The sequence below is a fragment of the Mauremys reevesii genome, linkage group 1, assembly GCF_016161935.1.
Source record: "Mauremys reevesii isolate NIE-2019 linkage group 1, ASM1616193v1, whole genome shotgun sequence".
Lineage (NCBI taxonomy): Eukaryota > Metazoa > Chordata > Testudines > Geoemydidae > Mauremys > Mauremys reevesii.
Genome location: NC_052623.1, coordinates 26,243,806 through 26,261,392, shown reverse-complemented (window position 1 = coordinate 26,261,392; position 17,587 = coordinate 26,243,806). Strand labels below are relative to the sequence as shown.

At 44.7% G+C, this 17,587-nt stretch overlaps 1 protein-coding gene and 1 long non-coding RNA gene across 6 annotated transcripts in view; one reads left to right on the top strand and one right to left on the bottom strand.

Moving 5' to 3' along the window:
- Positions 1-7,882, bottom strand: part of LOC120395484 — a 63,081-nt gene extending 55,199 nt beyond the window's left edge. For 2 of the 3 annotated variants that reach the window (XR_005592653.1, XR_005592652.1), the window contains exon 1: positions 7,456-7,882. This is a non-coding gene — a long non-coding RNA (uncharacterized LOC120395484). The remainder of the gene's footprint in view (positions 1-7,455) is intronic. The other variant, XR_005592654.1, reaches the window with a different exon arrangement.
- Positions 1-17,587, top strand: part of DLG2 (discs large MAGUK scaffold protein 2) — a 1,428,123-nt gene that overhangs the window by 822,806 nt on the left and 587,730 nt on the right. The gene's annotated exons all lie outside the window — the stretch shown is intronic.

The following is a 17,587-nucleotide window of genomic DNA, read 5'->3' as shown; positions in this document are numbered from 1 at the left end:
ACTTCCTGCCCCTGACTGCCCCCCCTCAGAATCCCCAACCCCCCCACTCCTTGTCCCCTGACTACCCCCTCCTGGGACCCCTGCCTCTAACTTCCCCCCAGGACCCCACCCCTATCTAATTCTCCCTAATCCTTGTCCCCTGACTGCCCCCCTAGGACCCTACCCCCTACCTGTCCCCTGACTGCGCTGACCCTTATCCACACCCCTGCCCCCAGACCCCGAGACTCTCATGCCTATCTAACCACTCCCACCCCTGACAGGACCCCCAGAACTCCCGACCCATACAACCCCCACCCTGCTCCCTGCCTGCCCAAACCCCTCTCCACACCCTGCTCTTGACAGGCCCCCCCAAAAAACTCCTGACTCATCCAACCCCCACCAGCTCCTTGTCCCCTGACCCACTCCAGACAGGGGCGGCTCCAGGCACCAGCACACCAAGCGCGTGCTTGGGGTGGCAAGCCACTGGGGGCGCTCTGCTGGTCACCACAAGGGCAGCAGGTAGGCTGCCTTTGGCGGCTTGCCTGCAGAGGGTCCGCTGGGGCGGGGGGACCAGCGGACCCTCCGCAGGCATGCTGCCAAAGCCAGCCTGCCTGCCGTGCTTGGGCCGGCAAAATGCCTAGAGCCACCCCTGCCTCCAGAGACCCCCCCACTCTAACTGCCCCGCCAAGACCCTCCGTGCTCCCTGTTCCCTGACTGCCCTGACCCCTATCCACTCCTCACCACCGACAGACCCCGGGACTCCCATGCCCCATCCAACCCCCCCTGCTCCCTAACTGCCCTCTCCAGCGACCCCCCCCGCCCGAGATCCCACCCCCATCCAACCCACCCTGCCCTCTCTCCTCTGACTGCCCCCACCCCTTATCCAACCCCCCCAGCCCCAGACCTGGACCCCTTACCATGAGGCTCCTAGCAGCATGTTCTGCTCTGTGCAGAGCTAGACATGCAGCCCTGCGGGAGTGCGCAGCCCCACCCCTCAGAATACTGTGTGCGCAGCAACAGGGCTCCAGGGAAGGGGGGAGCGTGTCTGCCTTCCCACAGAGCTAAACATTGCCCCGCAGGAGCGCGCAGCCCCGGCCCCCAGGGCGCTGCACACATGGCGGCATGGCTCCAGGGGAGGAGGGAAGGCGGGGGAGGGGCAGGCAGCTTGCTGCGCTCGGCTGGGCGCTCCGGCCCAGAAGCACGGACCCCGCGGCTTGCCATGCCGGGAGAGTGGGGCCACTTTCCCACCCCTGCATTAGGGTGTGCCTGGGCACACCCGGCACACCCCGTGCGCACGCCTGTGCTTCTGCCCCCTACCCCCGCACGGGTGGGAGGAGCGGAGGGCAGAGAAGAGCGGGCCAGGCCACGCTGGGCAGGATTTTTAATGGCACGCTGCTGCCTGCCGGGACTCCAGCAGGCAGCAGCGTGCCATTAAAAATCGGCTTGCGTGCTGTCTTTGGCACACGTGCCATAGGTTGCCGACCCTTGAAATAGCTGAATTTTCCAGCTGCCAAAATCAGAACCATAGAAATGTAGAGCTGAAAGTGATCTCGAGAAGTGATCTAGTCCAGCCCCTTGCACTAAGGCAGGACCAAGAATACCTAGACCATCCTTGACGGGTGTTCATCTAACCAGTTCTTAAAAACCTCCAGTGATGGGGATTCCATAGTCTGTCTTGGAAGCCTATTCTAGTGCTTAACTTTCCTTTGTACTTAAAAGGTTTCCCTAATATCTTATGTAAGTCTCCCTTGCTGCAGATTAAGCCTATTGCTTTTTGTCCTACCTTCAGTGGATATGAAGAACAATTGATCACCAGTTTCTTTATAACATTCCTTTATGTGTTTTAAGACTATCAGTTCCATCCTTAGTCTTCTTTTCTCAGGACTAAACATGCCCAGGATTTCTAAACTTTCCTCATATGTCAACTTCTCCAAACATTTTTGGAGCACTCTTTTTGACTCTCTTTGATTTGTTCACATCTTCCTTAAAATGGTAGTGCTGAGAACTGGACACAATACTCTATCTCAGACCTCACTAGTGGCGAGTAGAGCAGGACAGTTTCCTCCCCAGTTGTATACACACCAGAATATTAGCCTTTTTTGCAACTGCATCACACTGTTGACTCTCATTCAATATGTGATCTACTATAACCACTGGATTCATTCCTAAGTATTTTGCATTTGTCCTTACTGAAATTCATCTTGTTGATTTCAGATAAATTCTTCAATTTGTCAAGGTTATTTTGAATTCTCATTGCATCCTCCAAAATCCTAGCATCTCCGCCCAACATAGTGTCTTCTGCAAAGGACAGTGAGGTTTTTAATTGCCTCACTGGTAGGTGGGTGGTTTTATATTTGTGCTGTAAACAAGCATCAATATCTAAAAATCTTTAATATTACTAAGACAAAGAAAAACATTGCTATTTGGTTTATTTTTCTTGGGATTCTCATTCTTTAGCATAATGAAGTACATTATAGCAAAATAAAAACAGTTGTGTTGAGAGAGTGGGGACTTTGGAGTTTTTCGTCTCTATTTTACCTGATCAAAAGTGAATATCGTGCAGGCATCATTCATGGCATATGTATAATGAATTGTACATCTCAAACCATGTTCTATTGGACAGGAATCCACCCCTGCCACATTTGACACTTACTAGTACCCTTGCTGGCTGTCTCAGCAGAGAGGCCAAAGAAACATCTCCTTTCAGCAGATGTTTGCTCTCAAAACTGGGGCACACTGGTGGTTAGGGGAAGTCTGGACTACCTTTGCACTTGTCCTGGTTTTTCATATCCATTTACCAAATGAAAAAGGACAAAATTGATAAGGATGTATGTCTTCAACCTTCCAAGAGGGAAAATAATTATTTAATAAATGTATATACTCAAAGTTACACCAGAGGGTTGGGAGATGAGTTGAGGAATAGTTCATACCCAGTGCTTTGCTGCTGTCCAGACACCTTATATGGAATCATATGTTTCTTCCACGTGGCTGGTAAATCAATTGCATGAAATGTATAAAATTAATGGATCACTACCTGTATCATGTGATCAAACCAGTAAGAAATCATCATTTGTTTAAAGAATACTTATCCAGACAAGATCTTGACGTGCCAGCAGGATTTGTAAATACATGGAGGATGGCTGGAAAGCTGTCAGAAGCTCCAGGCTAAAACCAAAGACTGTGAAAGCATGCTATAGAGAGAGCCCATCTGAGACCAAGGAGCAGAGAATTATAAACACAAATGTTTACGTTATTTTTTGACTTTTTCTTTTAATTGAGAATTTTCTACTTATTTTTTTCTGAAACAGATACTTTCTCTGGTGAGTAGAAGATTTAATTATCTTGCCTAGTGTTGGTGAGTGCATTTGTTGTGCTCTCATGTAAGGTCTAAGGGTTCATGGCACATGACCACATACCTATTTCAGGGTGTTATTGTGAAAGAAGCAACAAATGCTCAATTATGTAATTTTTTTTTTAAAAATCTAGTTATAGAAAATTGTTTAAAAGGTTTAGAAAGCTGAAAAATATTTCTGTGTTAAAAAAATTATTTTGATGTGTGGAGTGTGAGGTAGGATGGAGGGCAGGAAAGATCACTAGCTTTTTTATTAACTATATTATTATGTAAGGAATACTTACTTCTCAGTAGAAGGGCAGAGATTAGCTGCCTAAAGAGCGAAAAAAAAGAAATGTGGGGGTGGGGGGAGAAATATCTGAAAATACATGTTAGGATTTTGGTATCTGAGAATTTAGTAATTTGTCCTTCCAAACTTTGCCTGAGCTGAGAAGCATTGTACATAAGTGACTGCAAAGCATTATTTGCTCTCTGTGCCCAGGACAGGGCCGGCTCCAGCTTTTTTGCCGCTCCAAGCAGTGAAGAGGAAAAAAAAAAGATAAGATAAAGCCACGATTGGCGGCACTTCGGCGGCTGCTCTACCATGCCGCTTTATTCTTCGGCAGCTATTCGGCAGTTGGTCATTCCCTCTGAGAGGGACTGAGGAACCCGCCACCGAAGACCTGGACGTGCCGCCCCTTTCCATTGGCTGCCCCAAGCACCTGCTTCCTGCGCTGGTGCCTGGAGCCGGCCCTGGCCCAGGACAGGTTTTTTATTACATCTGTAATTTACAACTTTTTACCTTTATTCCATCCAGTCAGCATACACGGGGACTCTGATTCTGATGCAAATCAAGAGCAGCAGAATAGTTGCATGCTCTTTTTTTCCTGTTGTAATCAGTGTGTTTTAAGAGCTTTTTCTAAAACATCCCAGATTCAGGTACCTTATATAGGGCTTTTTATGATATCATTGCATAAGTACTTAGGAATGAGTATTTTGCCATAGACGTAACTATCACAAACTAAGCATGAATTGTGAGGTAACAAACCCATTTTTGATTCAAATATGGTAGGCGAAAAAGCAGAAAAAACCCCAGCATGGACTTCAGACCTGCATTAGTGTTCAAAAATTACTTGTGAACACCTTGAAATTTATGTGATTGAAGTTTTATTAAAAAAAGTTTTTGGCCTTTCAGAATAGCTTTCTGTGACAGTGACTAATACCAGATGCTTCAGACAGAAGGCAATAAAACTGCATATTGCATAATTTTTCAATTATCTGTCCATAGTGGTTGGTCAGTCTTATGCCCTGAATCATGAGGTTAATATCCTTACTTAAACAAAAACAAACAAAAAACAAAAAAAAGGGAGGGGAGACCTATATCCAACAGTTCTCATTATGCATATAAATGTCTACTTTTTAAAAATTCTGTTAAATTACTAGCCTCAGTGGTAGCTAGTGGCAATGAGTTCCATCAGTTAATTATTCATTGTGGAAGAGTATTTCCTTTTATCAGTTTTAAAATTGCTACCTTTTGAAGAAGAAAATCTGCTTATTTAAAAACCTGTTTTCTTTTTTAAGGTTAGCAATGTAATATGCATTGTCTAAAGAGTAGACTTCATACTGTACATAATTTAGTTGCCCTATTATTAAAATCAGTAATTCTGAAAGATGGAGATTGTGATTCTTGGAATTGTGGGGCCACTTAGTGACTATGGTGGAGTTATGCTGGATTTACACCCTATTAAAATTTGGCTCCTTTCCTGGATAAAAAGACTTTTTTACTCGATAGCGCTTGAAGAAAGATGTCAAACCCAATGAAGTGCTTGTAGTGCGGATGATACCAAGCTGGGAGAGGTTGCAAGTGCTTTGGAGGATAGGATTAAAATTCATGGTGATTTGGACAAACCAGAGAAATTGTCTGAAATAAAGAAGCTGAAAATCAATCAGGACAATGCAAAGTACTCCACTTAGGAAGGAACAATCAGTTGCACACATACAAAATGGGAAATGCCTGGGAAGGAGCACTGCGGAAAGGGATCTAAGGGCCATAGTGGATCCGAAGCTAAATATGAGTCAACAGTGTAACACTTGCAAAAAAAAAAGCGAACATAATTCTGAGATGTATTGGCAGGAGTGTTGTAAGCAAGGCATGAGAAGTAATTCTTCCACTCTACTTGGCTCTGATTAGGCCTCAAATGGAGTATTGAGTCCAGTTCTGGATGCCACATTTCAGAAAAGATGTGGACAAACTGGAGAAAGTCCAGAGAAGAGCAACAAAAATGATTAAAGGTCTAGAAAACATGACCTATGAGGAAAGATTGAAAAAATTGGGTTTGTTTAGTCTGCAAAAGAGAAGACTGAGGGGAACATAGCAATTTTCAAGTATGTAAAAGGTTGTTACAAGGAAGAGGAAGAAAAATGTTTTTCTTAACCTCTGAGGATAGGACAAGAAGCAATAGGCTTAAATTGCAGCAAGGGAGGTTTAGGTTGGACATTAGGAAAAACTTCCTAACTGTCAGGGTGGTTAAGCACTGGAATAAATTGCCTAAGGAGGTTGTGGAATCTTCATCATTGGAGATTTTTAAGAGCAGGTTAGACAAACACCACTCAGGAATAGTCTAGATAATAGTCTTGCCCTGACTGCAGGGGGCTGGACTAGATGACCTCTCGAAGTTCCTTCCAGTCCTATCATTCTATTTAATTCATATTGCAAAGTGCTTTGTAAAACACAGTACAAAACAAAAAAGAACAATATAATAGAAATAAAATGATAGTATTGTTACTAGATGTAAACCCACTGATGCTGGGATTGTATCTGTGTCTGTCAGAGTCTTGCACAAGTTCCCTGTTTCTACCATAAGATCATACTATGTCTTGATACAATATGATCTTGTTGCTAGACCTAGTGATATTTCAAGACTACTTTAGTAATCTGAAAGTGCAGTATATTCTATCAAAACTGGTCGGTAAGATGTGGATCTGTGGCTATCCTCAGTATACAATTAAGTGGTTAAAACTAGAGATGTATAAGAAATTGCAGTTCAACTTGTGTTATAGCAGGTGTCACCAGGTGGCACTGTTACATGTAGCCATCCAAGGTATTTACCTTGACATACCAGTAAATTTTAGTCCTGGAAGAAATGCTTGTCATGACGTTGGTTTTAGATTTTACAAGGTTCTGGCTAAAGAGAGCTGTGCAAGCAATAGGAGTTCCCTGCCTTGGTTTCTCAATCAATTTCTGAGGTAGAATTGCTCCATGGAAGCAGGCACTGGTGCTGGGCTTGAGATTATTGAGTTTTTCTCTGCATGCTGTTTGACTGTCGTGTTTCAGGACTGCTGTGTATGTTGAAATAAAAAAAAGTTTCACTTAAAATATGTCCAGATTCCACATCACTAATTTCTCCTTTGCTGAGAAACTGACCTGGGTCCTGGGTATTTGCCACTGCTTGGCAGAGAAGTGGCACTAGTTACAGAATGGGATGCTGATGTCTAGAGAAGGGCCAATAGCACCTATTCTGCAACACTCATATGAGTAACTTTATGTGTGAGTGCTCTGAGTGCAGTGAGACTATTTACATTTGTAAGTGATTGCAGAATTGGGGCTGGAATTTATCTTAGGTTTGGAGATTGCCATTGACGGCGCTAGCTTTTAGAATCACTATCTAGTGCTTACTGATAGCAGGTGAACATGTTTTGTGTTTGGATGACACTAGATATACTCCTCTATCTGGTATCTTGATGTATTGTGGACAATTTATTAAAATTGTGATGTATCAGGAGATTAAGATGTATTATGGATAATCACTTTCGATGCTGTGTAGCTGGTGTCTTACTTCAAATACATATGTAATAACCCAAATAAGAATTTATGAAATGTGCAATATAGTAAATGAAAGTAGCGTTTACTAAATCTACAGTATGATATAACATACAAAGAGTTGAAGTAAAAATATTGATTTGGAAGTATTAAACAATGTACTTTTTTTAGTATCTGGCACTTCTGAAAGCAGAACAGCAAAACAATAAATGTTGCTATAAATGTTTTGTGATGGAAGTAGTACTTATGAACAACAGACTTTCATGACACATTATCAATATTGCTGGTTATTTTTCTTTTAGAAAGTAACATTACTTTGTCTTACATTTAATGCTTGTTCCAGTATAACTCACACAATCACTAAGCACTATCCTGTAGTCCACAGATGGTACATGCTTTAGGTGTGAACTAGTCACACTAAGACCCTGGGGAATAAAAATGAATTGGTTTGATTAGGCCATCTTCTACATTTTGGCTTTATAAGTTAATGCAATACATGGTAATCTTACTTAATAAAATTGACTGATTTGAAACTCTGTTCTTCCATGCATGATTTCTTCATTGTTTAGATGCTGAACAATTGGGTGTTATGCTTATGTGGAGGAATATTCCAGCCTGTCAATAACCTAAAATATCAATAGTTGGTCCTTAACTAAATGCTTTGCATGCTCTTATAACTTGTCCTGTAGATAGTTGATTGATCATCTAGAACGGGGTCGGCAACCTTTCAGAACTGGTGTGCCAAGTCTTCATTTATTCACTCTAATTTAAGGTTTCGTGTGCCGGTAATACATTTTAATGTTTTTTAGAAGGTCTCTCTCTACAAGTCTATATATTATATAACTAAACTAGTGTTGTATTGTAAAATAAACAAGGTTTTCAAAATGTTTAAGAAGCTTCATTTAAAATTAAATTAAAATGTTGATCTTATGCCGCCGGCCCACTGCTGGTCTGGGGTTCTGTTCACCTAGGCCGGCAGTGGGCTGAGTGGGGCCTGCGGCCGGGACCCCAGCTGGGAAGGGTCTGGCAGCCAGAACCCCAGACCGGTAGTGGGCTGAGCGCCTCAGCCCACTGCCGCTCAGGGGTTCCATCCGCCAGCTCCTGCCTGCTGGCATCCCAGCTGCCGGACCCGCTCAGCCTGCTGCCGGTCTGGGGTCCTGGCCCTGCCCACATATAGTGGGTACCTACCTTCTCCCTGGGTCTGGCCCATTCTTTTCCTCTCTCTGCACTGAGCTGAGGGTGGGAGTGGACCGAGCACAGGGCTGGGGGTGAAGGGTCTGGGTAGGAGCTAGAATGAGAGAGGGGGCTCAGGGTTGGGGCAGCAGGTTTGGGTGTGGGGGCACTTACCTGGTCAGCTCCCATTTGGTGTGAGGGGGGCAGGTGGGAATGTGGGGGGTGCAGGAGCTCCCGTTTGGTGCTCAGGGTGGGGATGGGGATGTGCAGGGTGCATGGGATGTGGGGGGGCTGGGGATGTGGGGGGTGAAAGAGTCAGGGCAGAGGGCTGGGGGCATGCGAGAGGGGTGCAGGTGTCAGGGTAGGGGGGCTGGGTATGTGTGGGGATGCCAGAGTCAGGGCTGGGGTCATGGGAGAGGGTGAAGGAGTCAGAGGGCTGGGTGATACAGGGCTCAGGGCAGGGGCCTGAGGGGGTGTGGGGCTGCAGGACTCAGGGCAGAGGGCTGGGGAGGGGTCAGGGGTCAGGGCTGGGTGACTGTCGTCGCCCCCAGAACACCAAACACCCCCCCCCGCTCCTTGTCCCAACTACCCCCTCTGGACCCCACCCCCTATCTTAAGCCTCCCTGCCCTGTGTCCCCTGACTGCCCCCCTAGGACCCTACCTGTCCCCTGACTGCCCTAACCCTTATCCACACCCCTGCACCCAGACAGAACCCCCTGGACTCCCATGCCCCATCCAACCACTCCCTGCCCCCTGACAGGACCCCCAGAACTCTGGACCCATACAACCCCCCCCACTCCCTGCCTGCCCCAACTCCTCTCCTCACCCCTACCTCCTGACAGCCCCTCCCAGAACTCCTGATTCATCCAACCCCCCCCCGCTCCTTGTCCCATGACCACCCCCTCCAGAGACCCCTCCACCCTAACTGCCCCCAGGACCCTCCTTGCTCCCTGTCCACTGACTGCCCTGACCCCTATCCACCCCCTCCCCTCACAGACCCTGGGACTCCCATGCCCCATCCAACCCCTGCTCCCTGACTGCCCTCTCCAGAGACCCCCGCCCCTAACCACCCCTGGGATCCCACCTCCCCATCCAACCCGCCCTGCCCCCACCCCTTATCCAACCCCAGGCCCGGGCCCCTTACCACCCGGCGCTCCGGCCAGGGGACGCGGACCCCGCGGCTTGCCGCGTCGGCAGGATTTTTAATGGCACACTGGGGTCCCGGCAGGCTCCAGCGTGCCATTAACAATCGGCTCGCGTGCCATAGGTTGCCGACCCCTGCTCTAGAACAATGCAGCTATTTAAGTTGAAGGCTGAGTATAACACCTTAATACCGATCTGTTATCCTTGCCATACTGGAGGAAATGTAGAGATCAGCAACAAAAACAGTCAAAGGTATGAAATGATTAACTTACAAGTAACTATGTAAAGAACCAACTATGTGTTGCTTGCTTAAACCGTGACAAAGTGGGGAGGAGAAGTATAGGCGGCTGTGTAAATCCAATCTCATCTGAAGACTATAATTATCCAGGAGGGGAATGAATGATGTAAAGAAGTTTTTGGCAAAATAACTAGAATAATTGAATGAAACCAACGAAAGGAAAATTGAGAGTGAAAATTAGAAAAAAAAACTTTCTCTCACCAAAAGTCCAATTAATGCAGTAGTTGCAATCGGCCTCCGCCACCAGGAGGGCAGGAAAAGCAACTGTTGTTGGAGGAGCTCAGCTGGTGGAGAGAAGCTTAATCTGAGGAACTGGCTTCTGGTCCAGCAGAGAGGTAGTTACCGGCGCCACCTGGGGGAGAGATCCTGACAGTGTGAGCCGTTTAAGGAGTGGGGCTAGCGGCCAGGCTCGTTACTCAGGACCTCCTGTCCCACCTTCTCAGACTCCTGGGTTGCTGGGTCTCTATAACCCCTCACTCTGGGGACTGACCCCCTCCGCTTCTCTGTGTTCCATAGCCTCTGCCCCTTGCTCTGGGGACTGCTTCCCTCTGTCCCACCATGGCCTGGTGGGCAGGCAGGCAAGCTCCACCTCAGCTCCTATCAGCCCAGCTCGGAAGGTGAGTCCCAGGGAAGGGAGGAGCGAGTGAAGGAGGGAACAAGCAACGGAGGGGTCTGTAATATCCAGTTTTGAAAAACTGGAAGTTGGCATCCCTACGGTAACATTTATTTGAGAGTGCGATAGCCTTTCAAGAGAAATGCTAGAAGCCAAATCATTTGGGATAGTTGTAACTAAAATGGGCAAAACTCTGATTAATATACTGCAGGAAACTACCCTGAACTGGCAGGGGCTGTCTCTCAAATTATAATTTATTTCATTACTGATTTTTCAGTGTACGCCGTTTGGATCATTCTTTTCTGTGTTTCGACATCTCCTTTATGAATGTAGATTATAGTTCTAAGTGTGGGCTAGAAAGGTGATTGCTTCTACTTCTCTGATTTGGGATTTCCAGACTTCTTTTTATTTTGAAATCATCTTCCGGTTCTGTTCATCATCCCAGTTTAGAAAGCAAAACAGCAATGATCACCAACATTCTTAGCACAACTTTTGATTTTCTTGAACACTGTACTTTCTCCTCTGATGGAATTGCTGCTCTGGATAGAAGTCATTTAATTCATGGGTATTCTAGTCCAGTTGAGTTGAATTGAGACAGACTTCCTCCTTTTTACACTGAAAGCTCTTGCTGGACTTACCACATCTTCCCTCTCTGTCTCCATGGAGGAGAGCTTTTGTATCCTCTTCTGCTCTCCATCAGTGTCTCTTGCAAGTGATTTTACCATTGGGAAACTTTGTTTTCCTTTTGCCCCTCCCCTTGATACAGCATGGGACCTCCAGGTAGCCATCATTGCAGTCTCCCTTTATCCCCACCCAGTCCAGAAGAGACCATTATGAATCTCTTACTTGTTATTCAAGTAATAGAATTTCACTCAGTGATTCCTACACTGAGCTCAATAACTTGGGGTTGAACTAGAGCAGTGGTTCTCAACTGATTACATATCGTGGGGCGCATATGCGGTCCACAGTGTGTTACCTGGGCCACAGAAGCTGGGTGGCAGGGCAGCGGCAGCCCTGACCCTAGCTGCATGGGGTCGGCCGGCTGCCATGGACCCCACTACAACGCTGCCCCGGACTTCCGCCATGCAGGGCGGGCTGGCTGCCCCGACCGTGCCAGGAAGCTGGGAACCCAGCATGCAGGCCGGCCTTTAGCACACAGCTGAGCTGGGCTGCAGCCGTGTGCCAAGTGGGCTGCATGTGACCCACAGGCCGTGGGTTGAGAACCACTGAACTAGAGCATATCTTTTAGGATCGGGGAATCAGAGTGGTGGAGAATGTTCCACATCTCTTTGTAACATTGTTAATTAGCCTAGCTTTTAAAAAAAACTGCATTCTTTCCTGTTTAAACTTTGCTGACATCAACTTACACACTCTTTCTTCAGTATTCCAGAGCTACTTTAAGCCAAGAGACAAAATAACTTTAATCATATAACCTGCCACCCCCCCACCCAAATGGATTAAGCTAATGAGCAGAGTCCCATTGTATATGAGTCATCAAGTATGCATCCTGCCTTCCTTGCTTCAGCTACTTTCCCTCTTGGCATGTAAAATATAACCAACCCTTCTGTGACTTACAGATGGTTCCCTTACAAATATTATGCCAGGACATTTATATCTGGACAATCCTTTCAGCCTCCTGCCTCATTTGGAACTAAAGTAGCACTTTAGCAAAGAACATTGAACATTCAGATCCTATTTCAAACATGCAAGAAGGAATCTGCTGGTTCAGGATTCTCTTAGTAAGACATCACTTCTTGGGTTATTGTGATCATTCAGCGATTTCAGCTCCCAAGGGATACTGTCTAAAACAATATTCCTCTTTCTTTCCCTCTGAAAGTTATCCAAGAGATCTTTTAGAGGCCTTTTTTCATAAGGGCCAAGAAGGAGTTTACTGAGAATGAATATGCTCCATGATCACATCTCCAGCTCACAACCAGCAAGCAATAAGACCGCACCAGAACTATGCCAAATTATGTTAAAAAATGCTGTGATGGTATGTGCATAAAACAAATAGCTTCCCTAGAGAAAAAACAATATTTTACCACATGTTAATTAATTTGGGCCAGGTAGTTGCCATCTGAGCTTTATTTCAAATACGTCTGCTGGAAGCAGTGCTCTAATGGGCACTACACCTAAAACAGATTGCTTGGCTAGGCTAATTTGTATCCTGTATCTGCTATCTGGGTTGTGAACATTGGAACAAAATCTGTTCTTTCAAAAAGCCTGACTGTAGTATGCTGCTCTATTTCTTTATGCTGCAGCACATCTATCTTAGCACAGTGTGATCGAACTAATCCCATAACATCAGTAAAACAGAAAATTAATTTGCACCACAAATATCAATGGGAATGTATTTTATATAATTATGGGTTAGATTATTCTCAAAAGAGAGACCCATCCTGACTGAATCTTTCAAGACCAAAGTGTCAGTCATAGTAAATAACATTTTGTTTTTCTAACTGAACAATGAGATAATTAAGCACTGTTCTAAGTACAGATATGAATCTTAGGTGACTGTTGACGATGAGCATGTCTGCATGTGAGCCCCTAGGAGATAAGTTACACTGAACAATATAGTGGCAAAGGGAAAGAGAACCTTATGCCTGATCTTTGCAGTTCTTACTTGGGCAAAATTCCTACTGAAGAGAAAACTACAGAATTGGGCCTTATAATTGGGATCCTTAATAGTTTCCAGGTTCTAGTGTTAGATTAAATCAGGTTGAAGGCATTCAGAATTTTGGAAACAGTTGTACTGTTTACACAGTGCCATAGCAAGATAGTACCTGGTAGTTAAGCTGTTTGAGGCAGGGGTCCTCGTTTTGTTATGTCTTTACAGTGCATATCACGACAGGTGTCCTTGAATCTTGATTAGTGGCCACAAAGTGCACCAAAGTCATCATGAGTTTGGTTTTGCAAACTTCCTCTGTCTCCTTTGCAAAACTCAAACCAAAGTGCTCAACATCTCATTTTACTTCAATCTCACAAAGTTCAGGAATGTAGAAAGGTTTCACATAAATGGTTTCAGTTTGGTCCTATCTCAGCTGAAAGTTCTGTTGCCTGAAGAGATTCATTGTCTCTTATGACGGATTATGTTGTGGGAATAGATTTTATTTTACTACACATTACATTAAAAATTGACATCGGAATGTCTCTGACACCAAGATGTTCACTGCTCCTGATGCTGCTGGGGTGTGTATGTGTGTGTAATTATAATATATATAATAATTATACAATATTAGTAGGCTAAGCAGATCCTGAACACACATTAGCTTTTGCTGTGAGGTGCTACTATTTATAAGATGTTACAAGTGCTTTACAATTATTTTATCTTGAACTTTCATATTACTGGAGTCCTTGCACAGTTAATGCATTATTATTAGTAGCATAATTCAAATCTTAAATCATAAAGAAACCATTGGTAGCTTCTAATCTTCCAACTCGTAGAGGCTCCAGGTGATTTGAAATCTGTTTGAATCTAACAGTGCTGGAAAGAAAGGTGTCTTACTGTATCTGTAATAGAAGAGAGAAGTTATAAGACACATATTGGAGATGAATTGGTTATGGAGGCCTTTTAGAATTCTAGTGTCAGTTTCTTGGAGTATAGGAAAAGGAGAAACAGGACGAGTCTTGAATTTCCAGACTTTGAAAGAGAAAATGTTGGTTATGTACAGTACAAATGAAGACAGCAGTTACCATTTCCTGGAAAGCTCACTGATACAGCGCGTTGTCACTTCAGGGGTGCCCCCTCATCTCCGGTCCCAGAGTTGCATGGGATCCTTGTCTCTGACACCCCCATCAGTGTCTCCTTTGGCCCTGCAGTGGCCTTTTCCAGCCTTTGTCTTCTGTCAACTCTCCCTCTTCCCTCCAGGCAAGTCACATAACCATCTAAACCGCTTCTGGAGTAACGCAAACAAATCCAAGTGAAATTTCAAACAAATCTTCAAGCTAATAGCCCTTCCATCCATCTCAGGCTCAGCTGTGGTGCTCTTGTTTGCCTACCCCAGAGCTTCCCCAGCAGGAGCCCAATCTGCTCCTTTAGTGCTCTTCCATTGTTTCCTGTCTGTAAAACCCTCCACCAGAGAGACTTGTCTCCTTGGCAGTCTCGCCCCCAATGTAGCTCCCTCAGCTTACTTATAAGGCCTAACTATGCCCCCTCTGGCCAGAACCATGGGTGATAAGCCCCATCACACTCATCATTTTAAAGTCAACAGTTGCCACACTTAATTGTTATTTTAAGTGCAGGGAGTGGGGGGAAGACTGCAGCTGGCTACTGGCATGTGGTACTGCATTTGTGGGCTAATGGAGGCTTCTTATTGCCAACTACCACAAGCTGCGAGGGGAAGATAGCTGGATCACTGCATCATTGCCCTGTTTCTGTACACTCCCCCTGAAGCTCTGCTACAGGCCACTGTCAGAGACAGGATGCTGGGCAAAATGGACCATGGTCTGACCCAGCACGGCAGCTCTTACGTTCATATGCTCTAACTAATGCATCTATTGTGGGGCAATGTGCACTAAACCTGCCTATTGTATGACCATTACTCAGTACCAGGAGGCGCTATAGAAAATACAGACAACCTGAGAAACATTAGTGTCAACACCTGTGAAAGAGATCCACGCTGCTCCTGGCTTGTGAAATCCAAGCATGACCACCTATACCTAGTACTAATGGAAATAATCAGTGCCTCTTTCAGAGAGACAAACCTGCCAACCACAAAGAGGAATGCAGTTGTCGGCCTGTAGACAGAATTACCAGTACTCCACCAGAACAAGAAGGGTAAGGTAAGTCGATTGGGAGAGTGTCTCCCATCGACACAGTGCGGTGTAGACACCACAATAAGTCAACGTAAGTTAAGACCCCGGGGGCATGGGACTCCCACAAAGCGTGGGGCCCGGAGTGGTCACCCTAGATTCGCCCTACCAAAGGGACAGCTCTGACTACAGGGTTAATTTCAGATATACCAGTTCAATGGGAAACTTTTAGGGAAAGAAAAAAAAAACTACTACCAAGGCCAAATTCTGATCTCATTTACACCACTGTAGGTCTGGAATCACTCTTGAAGTAAGTTACGTCGACTCCAGCTAAGTTATTCATATTATTAGGCTAACTTACCCTGGCAGTGTAGACAAGGCCTCAGATTTGTCACTTAAAAAGAATGGCTCAAGTATGGGCATCTTCGTCACATCCTCTGCGGTTAAGACTGATACAAAGTATTGATTTAGATTCTCCACAGTGACCTTTTTTTCTCTGACTGCTTTTTTAGTACTTTGATTATCCAGTGGCCCCACTAATTGTTTGGCAGGCTTCTTGCTTCTGATGTACTTAAAACAATTTTCTTCTGCTCAGTTTTTGAGTCTTTTGCTAGTTGCTCTTCAAATTTTTTTGGCCTGACTAATTATACTTGACTTGCCAGAGTTTATGCTCCTTTCTATTTTCCTCAATAGGTTTAACCTCCAATTTTTAAAAGATGCCTTTTCCCCCTAACCGTTTCTTTTACTTTGCTGTTTAGCCATGGTGGCACTTTTTTGATACTCTTAATATGTTTTTTTAATTTGGGGTGTAGATTTAATTTGAGCCTCTATCATGGTGTTTTTTTAAATGTTTCCATGCAACTTGCAGGCATTTCACTTTTGTGACTGTACCTTTTAATTTCCATTTAACAAGTGTCCTCATTTTTGTGCAGTTCCCCTTTCTGAAGTTAAAGATAAAAGGATAAAAGCATCATAGAAATGTAGGGCTGGAGGGGACCTCAAAAAATCATATAGCCCAGGAGGCGTTATAGAAAATACAGACAACCTGAGAAACATTAGTGTCAACATCTGTGAAAGAGATCCACGCTGCTCCATGCTGGGGCAGGACCAAGTATACCTAGACCATCCCTGACAGGTATTTTATCTAACCTAATCTTAACACTTTCCAGTGACAGGTATTCCACAGCCTCCCTAGGTAACTTATTCCAATGCTTAACTGTAAGTAGTTACACATTTTTTCCTAATCTCTAACCAAAATATCTCTTGCTACAGATTAAGCCTACTTTTTGTCCTATCTTCCGTGGAGATGGAGAACAATTGATTACCATCCTTTTAGCTACAGCCCTTAACATATTTGAAGACTGTTAGCAGATTCTCTTTGTCTTCCTTTCTGAAGACCAACATGCCCAGTTTTTTTAACCTTTCCTTGTAGGTCAAGTTTTTCTAAGTCTTTTATAATTTTTGTAGCTCTCTTCTGGACGCTCTCCAGTTTGTTCATATATTTCTTAAAGTCTGGTGCCCAAATCTGGACTCAGCACTCCTGCTGAGAGCTCACCAGTGCCAAGTAGAGTGGGACATACAACACTCATGTTAATCCACCCGCGAATATTACCCTTTTTCACAACTGCATAATGTTTTCTCATGTTCAATTTATGGTCCACTGCAATTCCCAGTCCCTTTTGTGCAGTACTGCTACCTAGCCAGCACTGCATCACATTTTTGGCTCATATTTAATTTGGGATCCACTATAAGCCGCAGCTCCCAGTGGCTCCAGTGACTATCTCAGCTCTAGAAAGAGAGACAGAGAATCTCTTTTTATCCAGTCAGAGTTTGTTTTTGTCAGTTCCTGGGCTTTTGTTCTTGCTTGTCAAACCTGTTCGATAGGCTCCACAGGAGGTCAAGCCAGACACCTCTGAGCCAATGGCTCTGCCACTATCCTGTAACAACCCTCGAATGATGTCAAGGATGACTTATCTTGAACTATTCTTCCTGCATGTTTTCTTTACAGCTTGCTGTTAAAGTAAATCAATTTATTCATACAGTAATCCATTGCAATTACCAAGTTGCTATACAGTATTCATAAATTATTACAGACAGCTCCTTGTCTGTCACAGCCCCTTCCTGGGTATCTTGAGTACCTCTGCGTTTACATATGGTGTCATGGCATGGGGAGAAAGGTGGTCACTCAGGTAGGTAGGAAGCTGAATATGAAAACAATGCAAAGATTCCAATCCATTCTATTCCAGCAGGTGCAAGAACCAGTGCCTGTCTCAACCATGATTTAGGCTGTTTATTAGCACATCAGGTCTGTTTCAGTTCCTCCACTGGCTTCAGGTCTGCTTCTGCTGCCAGTTCAGGACCTTGGTCATAATCTTCAAACAGCTATGTTAGAGTCAACATCTCAACTTACCAACTGCCAAGAGAGCTAGGCTCCTCTAGTGTTACCTGGGGTTTTCTGAACCCAAAGTTCTTGGTAAT